General features: G+C 51.0%; 1 protein-coding gene across 7 annotated transcripts in view; it reads left to right on the top strand.

Moving 5' to 3' along the window:
* Window positions 1-14,405, top strand: part of Ttc30 (tetratricopeptide repeat domain 30) — a 199,987-nt gene that overhangs the window by 40,486 nt on the left and 145,096 nt on the right. The gene's annotated exons all lie outside the window — the stretch shown is intronic.

Raw genomic sequence — 14,405 nt, forward strand, 5'->3', positions numbered from 1 at the left:
TTAGAAGTTGTGTCGTTGATACGGAAGGACAATAACTTTTATTTTTATCGGACTACATGTGTATGTATCGTACGGTGTGCGCTCGCAGCCTGTTGTGTGCGCACTGGAATTATACACTTTACTTGCATAATCGCGTATACATGCAGTGGTGCCTTCGTATTGACGTGAACTACTATGCTGGGTTGCACGGAATAGCTACAAAGCAAGCTCTGGAGATTGTCATTGTCACACTGACATTACATACGAGGAATGAACTGGTAATAGGCCCATAGATTGTAAAATCTGGCTAAGAGAGAGAAAAAAAAAGCATTACGGTGAGCAGAACGCGTGAGTAACTCCCGGATAAGTTCAAATACGATGATGCAGAGGTTCAATGATTTGGATTATACGTCACGTACTGGTGCTTTCTGAGCTTTTGCACAAAAACACTCGACGAAGCCTTTCAGCACATCGAGCTCGGGCCTGCCACGCACGAACAGTTTGGGAAAGGTGTGCTCGCAACATTTTACTGCATGCAAACCATACTGCCACGTTCCTTTCATCAAGTTCTGTTATCACCCCGTTACATTACGTTCAGCGCAAACAGCGCCTACGATGATCGCGAAGCTTGGAAGCTTCAGTAGATCGTTTTAACGCGATAGCGTTAAAGATCTTATGTCACAAAAATCACGGCGTCAGCCCCATTGGTTGTGAGCGAAAAATCGTCTGTGGGTCTGTGATTGAAAAATCAAGTCACCGAGATCGCCGAGAGAAGCCGCTACTTGTGCACGCCTGCGCTTGCGATCATACTGCAAAAACCGCCCATTTGAAGAAAAAAAGTGCTACGAGGCGTGGTAGTTCATTCGCGCCTGCCACCCCTTCCTGCTTAGCTTTCAGCGTTTTCGGCGGGACGAGAAAAGAGATAATGAAATAGCAGCATGCGACAAACCATTGTAACTCCACTCGCACTGGACGGATTCTTAAACTTTTTGTGACGTTAAATTTTCGGGGCAATAAGCTTGTCGAGTGAATTCATTTCATGGCTACTTGAAAAAATGTTTCATTGCCATGGCTACTTGAAAAAGTGTGTCAGGGCCACTTTAGCGCATTTTGTTCGACATGTGTCAATATGAAAACGAGCCCATTTGGTGATAATAGCGCACGCTGGTACAATTCACTGTGTGCGTGTGTGTGTATGTGTGTATGTAACAAAACATATTAACGAATATGCACTAACCGGTTGAACAGCGCACTAGGGGCCGGATTTTGCTATCGTGTGGAACTCTTAAAGGCAAAGCTCGAGGGTCCCCCAATTTTTTGTCAAGATTACGTCCACATCGGGAACATCACAGATTATTCGAAACCCTACGTCGCCGCTAGCGATAACGCTAGAATATTCACTGGCAAGGGTATAAATGCCGACACGCTTCGCCGCTTGTCAATAGGTGACCGGTAATATGGGCAATCGCATGGAAACGTGGGATAGGAAGGCTTCCGGTTCGACGCACCATGTGGGTTAGGAGCAGCACGCGTGAATTTTGGTACCACTCCGTTGAAAAAGGCATCTTTCTGTGCAATGTCAGTGCTTTAGAAGTTGGCTTTTTGTTTCTGCTATTCGTGACTGCGACGATGGCAAGCTACGAAAGCTATGAAGGATAAGAAACTTTTATACCGCACTAAAATGATCTGCAACGCTCCTATGTAGCTCTGGGTATACTGTCAGTTTCGCTAGGAGATCACTCGATACAGAAGACAATTTGCATCGTATGATACGTTACTGCCGATAAAAATAACCATTTTAAAGATATGAGGGGATGGGGGTGGCTGTAGCAGTGCGCTAAGAGTTCATTTCGTTATCGCTGCTTCGGCTGACATCTTAGGTCTATCGGCATGAAGCGCAGAACTTATTGAGCGCGTTGAGATATCCTTTTTTTCTAGCCTTAAGCGCACTATAAGACGCATTTCTTAGTGAATTGATTGATTGATTGATTGATTGACTGGTACGTAGGGTTTAACGTACCAAAACCACCATATGATCATGAGAGACGCCGTAGTGGAGGGCTCCGGAAATTCGACCACCTATTTCTTAGTCGAAACCACCTGCTCATTGGAACGCTAATCTTCAAAACGGCACTGATTAATCGAAACCCTGCGCTTGTTTAACGCAGTTCTCACTTTGTGTGCCATCCTGGCGCACAGTTTAACCTGGATAAACGCAAATGAATTCGTGCAGTGCTTCGTGTAAACTTACTCTTGAGTGAACCTTTCGCGTTTTTTGTCATATATTATATGGGTGCGATTGCCGGCGCTCATCTCGTATGGCAGGTAGATTTCGCCCGCGCGTTTTCCCATAATATATTTACTGCGTGCGCCTGCGCGACAGTTTATTTTTCCATATAGGGTAATATCGCAGCAAGTCAATTGATTGATTTCGGGGGTTCAATGTCCCAAAGCCATTATATGATTATGAGAGACGCTATAGTGGAGAGCTCCGGGAATTTCGATCACACGTGGTTCTTTAACGCGCGCCCTAATCTGAGCACACGGGCCTACAACATTTCCGCCTCCATCGGAAATGCAGCCGCCGAAGCTGGGATTTGATCCCGCGACCTACGGGTCAGCAGAAGAGTACCTTAGCCACTAGACCACCACGGAGGCAGTTCGCAGCAAATCAATGCGTAAGCTTTTTATTAGTGCGTAATACATACGTACCTGTGATAAAATGGTCTTCGCACACTCTGACTTAAACGTTCGGTACCCAATGTCTACTTGTCGCGGTGGCTCTCTTTACAGCCGCGGCCCACCTCATTTTGCTTTCTTCGTTTCATGGGAAGCAATGCATGCATTTGCCTTTCACGCTCGAATTGAAGCAGCCAACGGCTGAACAACCAACCATGGTTTATCAAGACGAAGATAAACGGGGGACCGCGTGCGTGAATCCCGAATAATCTGAGGCTGGAGGCGGAGCGGTTTGCCGTCGTCTGCTCTTCTGCATACCACAATGCATACCACAATACCTCGCTCTTTTTCTGGTCACCTATTTATCGACGACCGACGCTCTGTTTGCCACTATCCGTGTCAGCCTCTTACTTTCATTTTGCGTGGCCACCAGTTCGGCCCAAATAAACAGTTTCTTCTTTGACGTGCAGTCTGCTCCCATCGTTCACGTCACGACCCCGTGACACTGGTGGAGGTGCTGCATCGTTCATGTACCGGGCACCACCGTCAAGCCGAGAACCCAGCCCACGTCGCAAGGAAGACACTGACGCCAGCCACGAGCACCAAACAAGCCGCAAGAAAGCAGGGTTTACGTCCACAGTATGGGCCTCTACAAGACAAGACTCGGAAGACCAAGGCCATGACATCAACCGCGGCAACGATGACGACTGATACGCCACAGCCTGCGATCGTGTGCAGCAGCTAAGAGAACCGCCGATTTTTCTTGGGTCCTCGTTTGAAGTCCTGGAAACCTGGCTAGAAACCTACAACTGAGTGGCCACCCTTAACCACTGGAACACTGAAGAGAAACTCCATCTCTTCTACTTTTTCTGGAAGACACGGCAAGCACGTGGTTCAAGAATAGGAAGTCTGCGCTTCAAACGTGGGATCTTTTTTGCGGCACATTCCTGCAAACATTCACGAGCGTCGCTCGCAATGAGAAGGCCGCTGCGTTCCTGGAGACCCAGATTGAGCTGCCCAGTGAAAATGTCACCACTTTCACGCAAGAAATGAGCCGCGTCTTCCGCCAAGCCGACCCCGTCATGGCCGAGGAGAAGAAAGGTCGTCTGCTCATGCGAGGAGTCAAGCAAAAACTTTTCACTTGGATGATCTGTAACCCCCCAAAACAGTCCCCGAGTTCATTTTGGAAGCATCTACGATAGAGAAGACGCTTGAGATGCGGGCACGGCAATACAACCTTACCTTCTCGTCTACAAGCTACGCTGACATCCAAGTGCTAGGAACCGCCGACTTGTGTCAGACGACCTGAGCGATCGTGCAAGCAGAGCTACGAAAATTGCTTCCTTCAGCGCAGCCTCGAGTAGACTCCATCGTGGACATCGTACGCTAGGAGATCCATAATTCACTGAACCTTTCAGAGCTTCCAGAAGCGCAGCTGCAAGTAATGAGCTGTGCTGCTGCAGCCCACCGTCACGCCCCTCCTCCTCCATGCTAAAACACCGCCCCGTCGCACTTCTGTTGCCAGACGCCACCGCCGCCACCACCACCCCCGACCTCTTACCGTTCTCCAGCGGGCCAGCGCTGCGCGCCGAGGAAAACTGACGTTAGGCGTGTGCCTGATAACTACCCACTCTGCTACCACTGCGGTGAGGCCGGGTAAACTTACTGCCGTTTCCAGTACCGACAGATGGGTCTACGGGGCTTCGACATCAACGCACCGTGCCCACAACGGGGTAAACAACCGCATGATATAGCCGACTACATCGCGGGAGCGCAGTACACTTCCCGACGATTTTATCGTTCGCCGTCGCCAGGTCGTTACGCCTCACCACACCGCAAGAAGTACGCCGGCCCTGTTCGGGGCTGATCTCCGAGCCCTTACTCGAAAAACTAAGGACAGCAACCGGTGGAGGTGCGGTTGCTGTACAACGAAGTACCGAAGATCCTCCGCCGTCGGCGACGCCGCGACGAAATCGAAAGCACCCGCCGCAAGACAAAAAGGGTGTTGGCGTCAAACCTTTGCAACATGTAGAAGACGTCACGACGCAACGTGGAAGCAGCGGAGCAAATACACGCAGCCATTACCTGATGCCACGACCTAACTGCAATGCACGACGACGAACCATCGACCTTGACGTAATATTCGATGGTCAAATCTTCACTGCTGTCGTCGATGCTGGAACCGACTATTCCGTCGTCAGTGGGTATTTCGCGACGAAGTTGAAAAAAGTGGGGACTGTATAGCAAGGCCCCGAAATCCAGACCGCTGAAGGTCACCTAATAACGCCGACTGGTCTTTGCACAGCAAGAATCACCATAAATAACCGGACTTATCCTGCGAGCTTTGTAATCTCACAAAATTGCTCCAGAGATGGGATACTTACAAAGGACTTTCTAAGTCAAAACGGCGCTGTCATCGACATGAGGCCTGAGTCATTCACTTTAACTTCAGAAAGCACGCTGCCAACCCCTACAACGCCCAGGAATCGTGCATTACATGTGCTAGAAGAGGAGGTCTTTTTCCACCTTTTTCTAGCGTCGTCGTTTCTATTGCTACCGAAAAAGCCGAAAACTTTGAAGGCGTCGTCGAGGGTGATCTGACCTTCTTCTGAACCGTCAGATTTGCGTCGCAAGAGGCATAGCTGAGGTGCATGACGGCAAAGCAAAGGTGGTGCTGACAAACTTTAGTCACGAATATTGCCACGTTCTATTTCCCACGTTTTTGTTATCGTCCCAAAACACCACACGATTCTCAGCGCAAACCGCGCCTGTAGTTTTCGAGAAGGTTCCGGACTGTAGTAGATCATTTCGATAGGATCACGCCCACTGTGCGAACGGTACAGATTGTTCTGGAACTTACGCCACCACCAGAAATAACGCTAGAACATTTGACGGCAAGAGTATATATGCCGACGAGCTTCGCCACTTGTCAGTTGCTGATCGGAGCCCGACGCTCCGTTCGCCGCTATCAGTCCGAGACTGCTATCTGTGCGAGACTGCTGCTGTAATTGGACTTTCTGTTTACCGGGCACAGGTTCGCCCAAATAAATAATTAAATCCCAACATGAAGTCTCCTGTCTTCGGCCACGTCACGACCCCGTGACATCTGGTGGAGGTGCTGCTTCGTTCATGTACCGGACGCCCCCGTCAAGCCGTGAACCCAGCCCACGTCGCGGAGAAGACACCGACGCCAACCAGGAGCAGCGAACAAGCCGCCGACAGCAAGGGCCACCACCGGAGTACGGGCTTCTACAAGACAAGGCGCGGAAGACCAAGGTCATGACCGCGACTGCAGCGACAATGACAACCGCAGCGTCCCAGCCCACGATAGTCATGCATCAACCCAGGGAACCACCAATTTTTCATGTGTCATCGTTCGAAGACCCGGAGTCCTGGCTAGAAACATACGACCGTGTGGCCGCCCTCAACCACTGGGACCATGACGAAAAGCTGCGTCGTGTGTTCTTCTATTTGGAAGACACCGCAAGGACCTGGCTCAAAAATCGGGAGTCCACGCTCCGAACGCGGGATGTTTTCTGCGGCGCATTCCTGCAAACGTTCGCGAGCGTCGCTCGCAAAGAGAGGGCCGCTGGTTTATTAGAAACCCGGGTTCAGATACCAAATGAAAATGTTGTCATTTTCACAGAAGAAATGACCCGACTATTCCGTCACGCTGACCCTGACATGCCTGAGGAGAAAAAAGTTCGCTTCCTCATGCCAGGGGTCAAACAGGAGCTCTTCGCGGGACTGATGAGAAACCCACCGAAAACCGTCCAAGAATTTGTAGCCGAAGCGACCACTATCGAAAAAACCCTGCACATGCGCACCAGACAGTATAATCGTCGCCTGACTGCAGACTGCGCTGCTGCTCAAGCCAGTAACTCCGGAGACCTGCGTGAAACGATGCGAGCGATCGTGCGGGAATAGCTGCGCAAGCTGTTGCCTTCGGCGTAGCCTCAAGTGGATTCAATCGCCGACATTGTGCGAGAAGAAGTTCGGCAATCGCTTCCAATTCCCCACGCACCGCTGCCCGAGCCGGAAGCTATGAGCTACGCCGCTGCACTGCGCCACAACGCTCCTCCCCGTCCTCGCCAAAACGCTGTCCCATCGCACTTCCGTCGACAGACGCCACCGCCGCCACCACCCCCACTGACGTAATACCGTTCGCCAGCGCCCCAGCGCAGTGCACCGAGGAAGACTGACGTCTGGCGCACCACTGATCATCGCCCGCTCTGCTACCACTGCGGCGAGGCCGGACACACATACCGCCGTTGCCAGTACCGACAGATGGGACTGCGTGGCTTCGCCGTCAATACACCGCGTCCACAGCCAGGAGAACGACCTCGTGACATCGCCGACTACCTGACAGGAACTCGGTGGACACCACGAAGCCCTTCGCGTTCGCCATAGCCCAGCCGCCGCACGTCACCGCACCACCGGCAGTACTCTGGCCCAACGCGGGGTCGGTCTCCTAGCCCGTATCCGGGAAACTAAGGGCAGCAACCGGTGGAGGTGCGGTTGCTGTGCGACGAACTGCCGAAGATCCTCCGACGACGACAATGCCGTGATGGAGCTTTCCGAACACAACACCAACAAGGCAAAGCCCTGACGGCGAAAGCTCACTTACCGAAGGTGGCCTGATGACGCAACATGGAAGCAGCGGAACAAGCCGACGCAGCCGCGACCCGACGCCACGCCCTAACTGTAATGCGAGACGGCGAACTAGCGACCTCGACGTTCTTATCGACGGCCACAGTGTGACCGCTCTCGTCGATACTGGAGCCGACTATTCTGTCATCAGTGGGTCGTTCGCCGCGAAGTTGAAGAAAGTTAGGATAGCTTGGAAAGGCCCCTAAGTCCGCACAGCCGGAGTTCATCTCGTAACGCCTGCAGGAATCTGCACAGCAAGAGTCACCGTTAACAGCCGTATTTATCCTACAGACTTCGTAGTCCTACAGCGTTGCTCGAGAGATGTCATCCTTGGCATGGACTTCTTATTCCTACATGGTGCTGTCATCAACCTAAAACAAAGTCGATAACGTTATCCACAGAAGAAGCACTACCGCCTCGCACGCAATCAGGACACCATGCCTTGAATGTGCTGGAAGAAGAAGTCACCATTCCGCCTCACTCAAGCGTCATTATTTCAGTCGGCGCTCCTAAATCACCTGACTTGGAAGGCGTCATTGAAGGCAGTCAGCATCTGTTGGTCATCCGAAATATTTACGTCGCAAGAGGAATTGCAGAGCTGCGGGGAGGCAAAGCAACGGTTACGCTCACGAATTTCAGCAATGAGTACAAACGTGTGAAGAAAGGAACAACGGTCACATACATCGAAGAAATTGTCGAAGCCACCAGTGCTTTCGCCCTCGCCGATTCTGCGGAACCTGCTCAGAGGAACCAAGCCCCTCCCATAGCTTTCGACATCAATCCCAGACTTCCGAACGATAAGCAAAAACAGCTCAAGGCCCTGCTCCTGCAATACGAAGATTGCTTTTCGTCGTCGTCGAAAATTCGGCAGACCCCAATCACGAAACATCGCATCATAACCGAAGAAAATGCCAGACCACTCCGTCAGAGTCCGTACAGGGTTTCGTCGCGAGAACGTGAGGCCATGAAGAGACAAGCTGATGAAATGCTGCGGGATGACATTATCTAGCCGTCGAAGAGTCCATGGGCCTCCCCCGTGGTGTTAGTAAAGAAAAAGGATGGGACCCTGTGTTTCTGCGTCGATTATCGCCGCCTGAACAAACTCACAAGAAAGGACGTGTATCCTCTCCCATGAATAGACGAAGCACTTGATCGGCTCCACAACGCCAAGTACTTTTCGTCAATGTACACCAAGACTGGCGATTGGCAAATCGAAGTCGACGAAAGAGACCGAGAGAAGACGGCGTTTATAACACCGGACGGCCTCTTCGAGTTTAAGGTGATGCCCTTCGGCCTTTTCTCAGCGCCTGCAACTTTTCAACGCGTTATGGATACAGTACTGGCAGGATTGAAGCGGCAGACTTGCCTTGTGTACTTGGACGACGTCGTCGTGTTTTCCTCGAGTTTTGACGAGCATCTTCGGCGCCTTGAAGCTGTACTTCAAGCCATCAAGACTTCCGGACTCACACTGAAGCCAGAAAAGTGCAGATTTGCGTATGAGGAGCTCTTGTTTCTGGGGCACGTCATCAGCAAGTCTGGAGTTTGCCCCGATCCACGAAAAACAGTCGCTATCGCCGACTTCCCGCCGCCCACTGACAAGAAAGCCGTACCCTGATTTCAGGGGCTGTGCGCCTATTATAGGTGGTTCGTGAAAAACTTCGCCCACATCGCCGATCCTCTCACTAACTTCACCAAGGCCGGTGTGGAGTTCAAGTGGGGAACGCCACAGGAACACGCTTTCCAGGAGCTTAAACATCGCCTCCAGACGCCTCCGTTACCAGCCCATTTCGACGAATTCGCCGAGACAGAAATACATACTGACGCAAGCAGCGTAGGTCTTGGCGCCGTTCTTGTGCAGAGGGCTGACGGACTTGAAATGGTTATTAGTTACGCCAGCCGATCGCTATCCAAAGCAGAAGCAAATTATTCCACAACAGAAAAGGAGTGCCTCGCCATCATCTGGGCTACGTCGAAATTTCGCCCCTACCTCTACGGCAGGACCTTCAAAGTTGTGAGCGACCACCACGCCTTGTGTTGGCTAGCCACCTTGAAGGACCCTTCAGGTCGCCTCGCACGATGGAGCCTGATACTTCAAGAATATGACATTACTGTGATTTACAAGTCCGGCAAAAAACACTCCGACGCCGACTGTCTCTCTCGTGCGCCTGTCGACCAACCGCTACCCGACGACCCAGATGACGACTACTTCTTGGGAACGATCACTACCGACGACTTCACTGAACGACAGCGGGCCGACCCGGAACTTAAGGCCCTAATAGAATACCTCGAAGGCAGGACGGCCGAAGTCCCGAAGGTATTCAAGCGCGCACTTGCGTCGTTCTTTCTACAAAACGGTCTTCTTTAAAAGAAAAAATTTTCACCGCTTCAAGCTAAGTACCTCCTTGTGGTGCCTTCAGCTCTGTGACCAGAACTCCTGCTGGCCTTGCACGACGATCCGACGGCAGGGCACCTCGGTGTTTCTCGCACGCTCGCGAGGATACAAAAAAGGTGCTACTGACCACGCCTTACCACCGACGTCACTCGTTATGTGAGGACATGCCGGGACTGTCAGCGACGCAAGACACCGCCGACAAGGCCAGCAGGACTTCTGCAGCCAATTGATCCTCCTTGCCGACCTTTCCAGCAGATTGGTATGGACCTACTGGGGCCGTTCCCGACGTCGGCTTTCGGAAACAAGTGGATCGTGGTAGCTACCGACTACCTCACCCGCTACGCCGAGACAAAAGCCCTGCCAAAGGGCAGTGCATCCGAGGTAGCTAAGTTCTTCGTCGAAACTATTGTCCTACGTCACGGCGCCCCGGAGGTCCTTATCACCGGCAGAGGAACGGCATTCACTGCCGATTTAACTCAAGTGATCTCGGCATAAAGCCAAACAAACCACCACCGGACGACAGTGTACCACCCACAGACCAACGCCCTCACCGAGCGGCTTAACAAGATGATCGCCGACATGCTGTCAATGTACGTCGATGTCGAACACAAGACATGAGATGCCATTCTTCCGTATGTGACCTTCGCATACAACACGGCGGTGCAGGAGACGACGCAGATATCTCCATACAAATTGGTCTACGGAAGGAGCCCGGCAACGACGCTCGATGCCATGTTACCCAACGTCTCCGACGAAGAAAACCTCGATGTGAGCGAGTACCTTCAACGCGCCGTAGAAGCCCGACAACTTGCGCGTCTCCGTATCAAGAATCAACAGACGACAAGACAGCCACCGTTACAACCTTCGACGACGCTTCATGGAATACCAGCCCGGTGAACGTGTTTGGGTGTGAACGCCGATACGCCGACATGGACTAAGTGAAAAGCTTCTGCGACGGTACTTCGGACCGTACATGGTGGTTCGACGTCTAGGCCCACTTGATTACGAGGTTGTCCCCGACGGCATCACGAACTCTCAACGACGCCGATCGCGATCTGAAGTCGTCCATGTCGCGCGCCTCAAGCCGTTTCATGCGCGTTAACAAACTGAAACAGAGTTTTTTTGTATTATTGTTGTATTGCAATTTATTCATTGTACTTTCTTGCATTATTATTGTACCTTCATCTTCAGTTGAAGCATCGGGACGATTTCTTATTTTCAGAGGGGGGCAATGCCACGTTCCATTTCCCACGTTTTTGTTATCGTCCCAAAACACCACATGATTCTCTGCGCAAACCGCGCCTGCAGTTTTCGAGAAGGTTCCGGACTGTAGTAGATCATTTCGATAAGATCACGCCCACTGTGCGAACGGTACAGATTGTTCTGGAACCTACGCCACCGCCAGCGATAACGCTAGAACATTCTACGGCAAGAGTATAAATGCCGACGCGCTTCGCCGCTTGTCAGTTGCTGATCGAAGGCCGACGCTCCGTTCGCCGCTATCAGTCCGAGACTGCTGCTGTAATTGGACTTTCCGTTTACCGGGCACAGGTTCGCCCAAATAAACAGTTAAATCCCAACACGAAGTCTCCTGTCTTCGGCCACGTCACGACCCCGTGACAATATAGGCACCTCAACCATGGTACGGCGGTCGCCCACATCGACGAATTCGTGGAGGTCAGCAATTCGCCCTCTTCCGTGCTTACGATGCTGCTTCGGCGAATCTAGGTTCCTAACCAGATTTCGATGGCAAGCAAAGTCTTTCGAAGTGCAAGCAAGACCAGCTCAAGTCCCTGCTCTTGCAATTCAAGGACTGCTTCACGTCAGCATCGCGAATTCAACAAACACCATTTGAGAAACATCGCATCTTAGCAGAAGAAAGTGCCCGACAAGTTTGACAAAGGCCGTACCGAGTATCGACGTGCGAACGCGACGCCATGAAGAAACAATTAGACGAAATGCTACGCGACGACATCATTCAGCCATACAAAAGTTCGTGGGTGTCACCCGTGGTACTAGTGAAGAAGAAGGACGAGGCTCTACGTTTTTTTGTCGATTACCTGGGCCTGGACAAAATCGTAAAGAAGGACGTGTACCCTCTCCTACGTATAGACGACGCACTGAACCATCTCCACAACGCGAAGTACTTCTTTTTGACGCACCTCAAAATGGGCTATTGGCAAATTGAGGTTCAAGAGAGAGATCGAGAGAAGGCCTTCATCACGCCAGACGGCCTCTTCGAGTTTAAGGTCATGCCATTTGGTATTTGCTCAGCAGCTGCGACGTTCCAGTGCGTTATGGACACTGTGCCGGTTGGATTGAAATGGCAGACTTTTCTAGTGTACTTCGATGATGGTGTCGTTTTTTTTCTCCAGCTTTGACGAGCACCTCCGGCGCCTTGAAGCAGTACTTCAAGCCATCAACACCTCTGGACTAACCCTGAAGCCATAAAAGTGCCGCTTCACGCATGAGGAGCTGTTGTTCCTGGGACACTTGATAAGCGAGTCTCAAGTCTATCCCGACCCGTGGAAAACATCCAACATCACTAATTTCCCGCAGTCCACTGACATTAAGGCTGTGCGCCGATTGCTCGAATTATGCGCCCATCACCGACGTTTTGTCAAACGTTTTTCACAAATCGCCGAGCCGCTAACCTACCTCACGAAAAGCATCGTCGAATCCAGGTGTGAACCGGCACAAGAGGAAGCATTTGAAGCACCTAAACGACGATTTCAAACACCACCGATAGTTGCGCATTTTGACGAATACGCCGAAACAATACACACCGACGCAAGCAGCGTAGGACTCAGCGCCGTTCTTGTGCAAAGGACTGGTGGCGTGGAAAAGAACATTTGTTTTGCTAGGTGGTAGCTATCAAAGGCCAAGGCCAACTATTCCACCCCAGAAAAGGAGTGCCTTGCCATAATCTGGGCCACATCGAAGTTTCGACCCTACCTCAACGGCAGGCCTTTCAAAGTTGTGAGCGACCACCACGCCTTGTATTGGCTAGCTAAATTGAAAGATGCTTCGGGTCGCCTCGCCCGATGGAGCCTGAGACTTCAAGAATTCTACGTGACCGTCGTATACAAGATTGGAAGATCACACTCTGACGCCGACTGCTTGTCTCGTGCCCCCGTGGAACCACCGCTGCCCGACGGCCTGGATGAGGACAGCTTTTCAAATAAAAATAACTGCCGATGACATCGCTAAGCAACAGCGAGCTGACCCACAACTCAGAAGTCTTGTGGAATTACTCGAGGGTAGCAGCAGGACTGTTTCGGATGTTTTTAAGAGAGGACTGAAGTCGTTCTTTTTGCGAAACGGATTTCTCTTGAAGAAGTACTTCTTGCCCTTCGAGCCGACTGCCTTCTCGTGGTTCCGTCAGCAGTGAGACCATAAGTACTCGAGGCCCTACACGACGACTCGACAGCAAGACACCTCGGTGTTTCCCGTACACTCGCAAAAATACGAGAAAAGTACAACTGGCCACAACTTTCCGCCAACGTCACTCGCTATGTCAGGACCTTCCGCGACTGTCAGCGACAAAAGACACCGCCGACTAGGCCAAATGGACTTCCCTAGCCCATCAAGCCACTTCACCGACCGTTCCAGCAAATGGGAATGTATTTACGGAGGCCGTTTCCTACGTCGAATTCGGGGAACAAATGGATCGTTGTAGCTAGTGACTACCTCACACGCTACGCCAAAACAAAGGCCCTCCACAAAGGCAGTGCCTCTGAAGTAGCAAGGTTCTTCGTCGATATCTAAAAGGCTTACGATACAACATGACGCTTTGGAATGTTGAAAGACATGTCCCACCCTGGCGTAAGTGGCAGAATGTTTACCATAACCGAAAGTTGCTTGTCAAATTGGACATTTTGTGTTCGAGTGGGCACCATTCTTTCCTAAACATTTTTCTAAGAAACAGGAGTGCCGCAAGGTGGTGTACTTAGCTGCACACTTTTTATTATCAAAATGAATTCTTTGCGCTTGTCCATCCCTCGAAATATGTGTTACTGCACATATTTCAACGACATCCAGCTTGGTTTCGAGTCTTGTACTCTGGCCATGAGTGAGCGGCAGGTTCAGCTTGTCTTAAACAGTCTCTGATTGGGCAGAAGAAATCGGGTTCCGGCTGAATATACAGAAAAGCAAGTGTGCCTTGTTCTCCAGGAAGAGAAACATGCCTTCCGAACCCCATATTTAACTACTTGGCCAACATCTTTCAGTTAATACTGAACACAAATTCTTCGGCCTAATCTTGGACACCAAGCTAACCTTCATCCTACACATCAAATATCTGAAAAACAAGTGCTTAAAAGCCATGAATGTTCTAAAAGTGTTGTCACGCACTACGTGGCGAAGTGACAACAAGTGTCTGATCAATTTGTTTACAAGTCTCATACGTACTCGCCTTAATTATGGGGCAAAAGCATATCAGTCTGCGACACCTACTACCCTTAAAATGCTTGACCTTGTTCATCATCTAGGCATCCGCTTCTCTACGGGTGCTTTTCATACTGGCCTCGTGGAAAGCCTGTACGTGGAACCGAACGAATGGTCGCTCCACCTACGGAGATGCTACATGTCTTTTAAATATTATCTTCAAGTGAGCGCAGACAAAGGACATCCTTCGTATTCTACAATGACATGTCATGCCTTCCTGTGTTTGAGAAACGACCTTCTATGAGACAGTCATACTGAC

Source organism: Rhipicephalus microplus, chromosome X, assembly GCF_043290135.1.
Source record: "Rhipicephalus microplus isolate Deutch F79 chromosome X, USDA_Rmic, whole genome shotgun sequence".
In the NCBI taxonomy this organism is placed as follows: domain Eukaryota; kingdom Metazoa; phylum Arthropoda; class Arachnida; order Ixodida; family Ixodidae; genus Rhipicephalus; species Rhipicephalus microplus.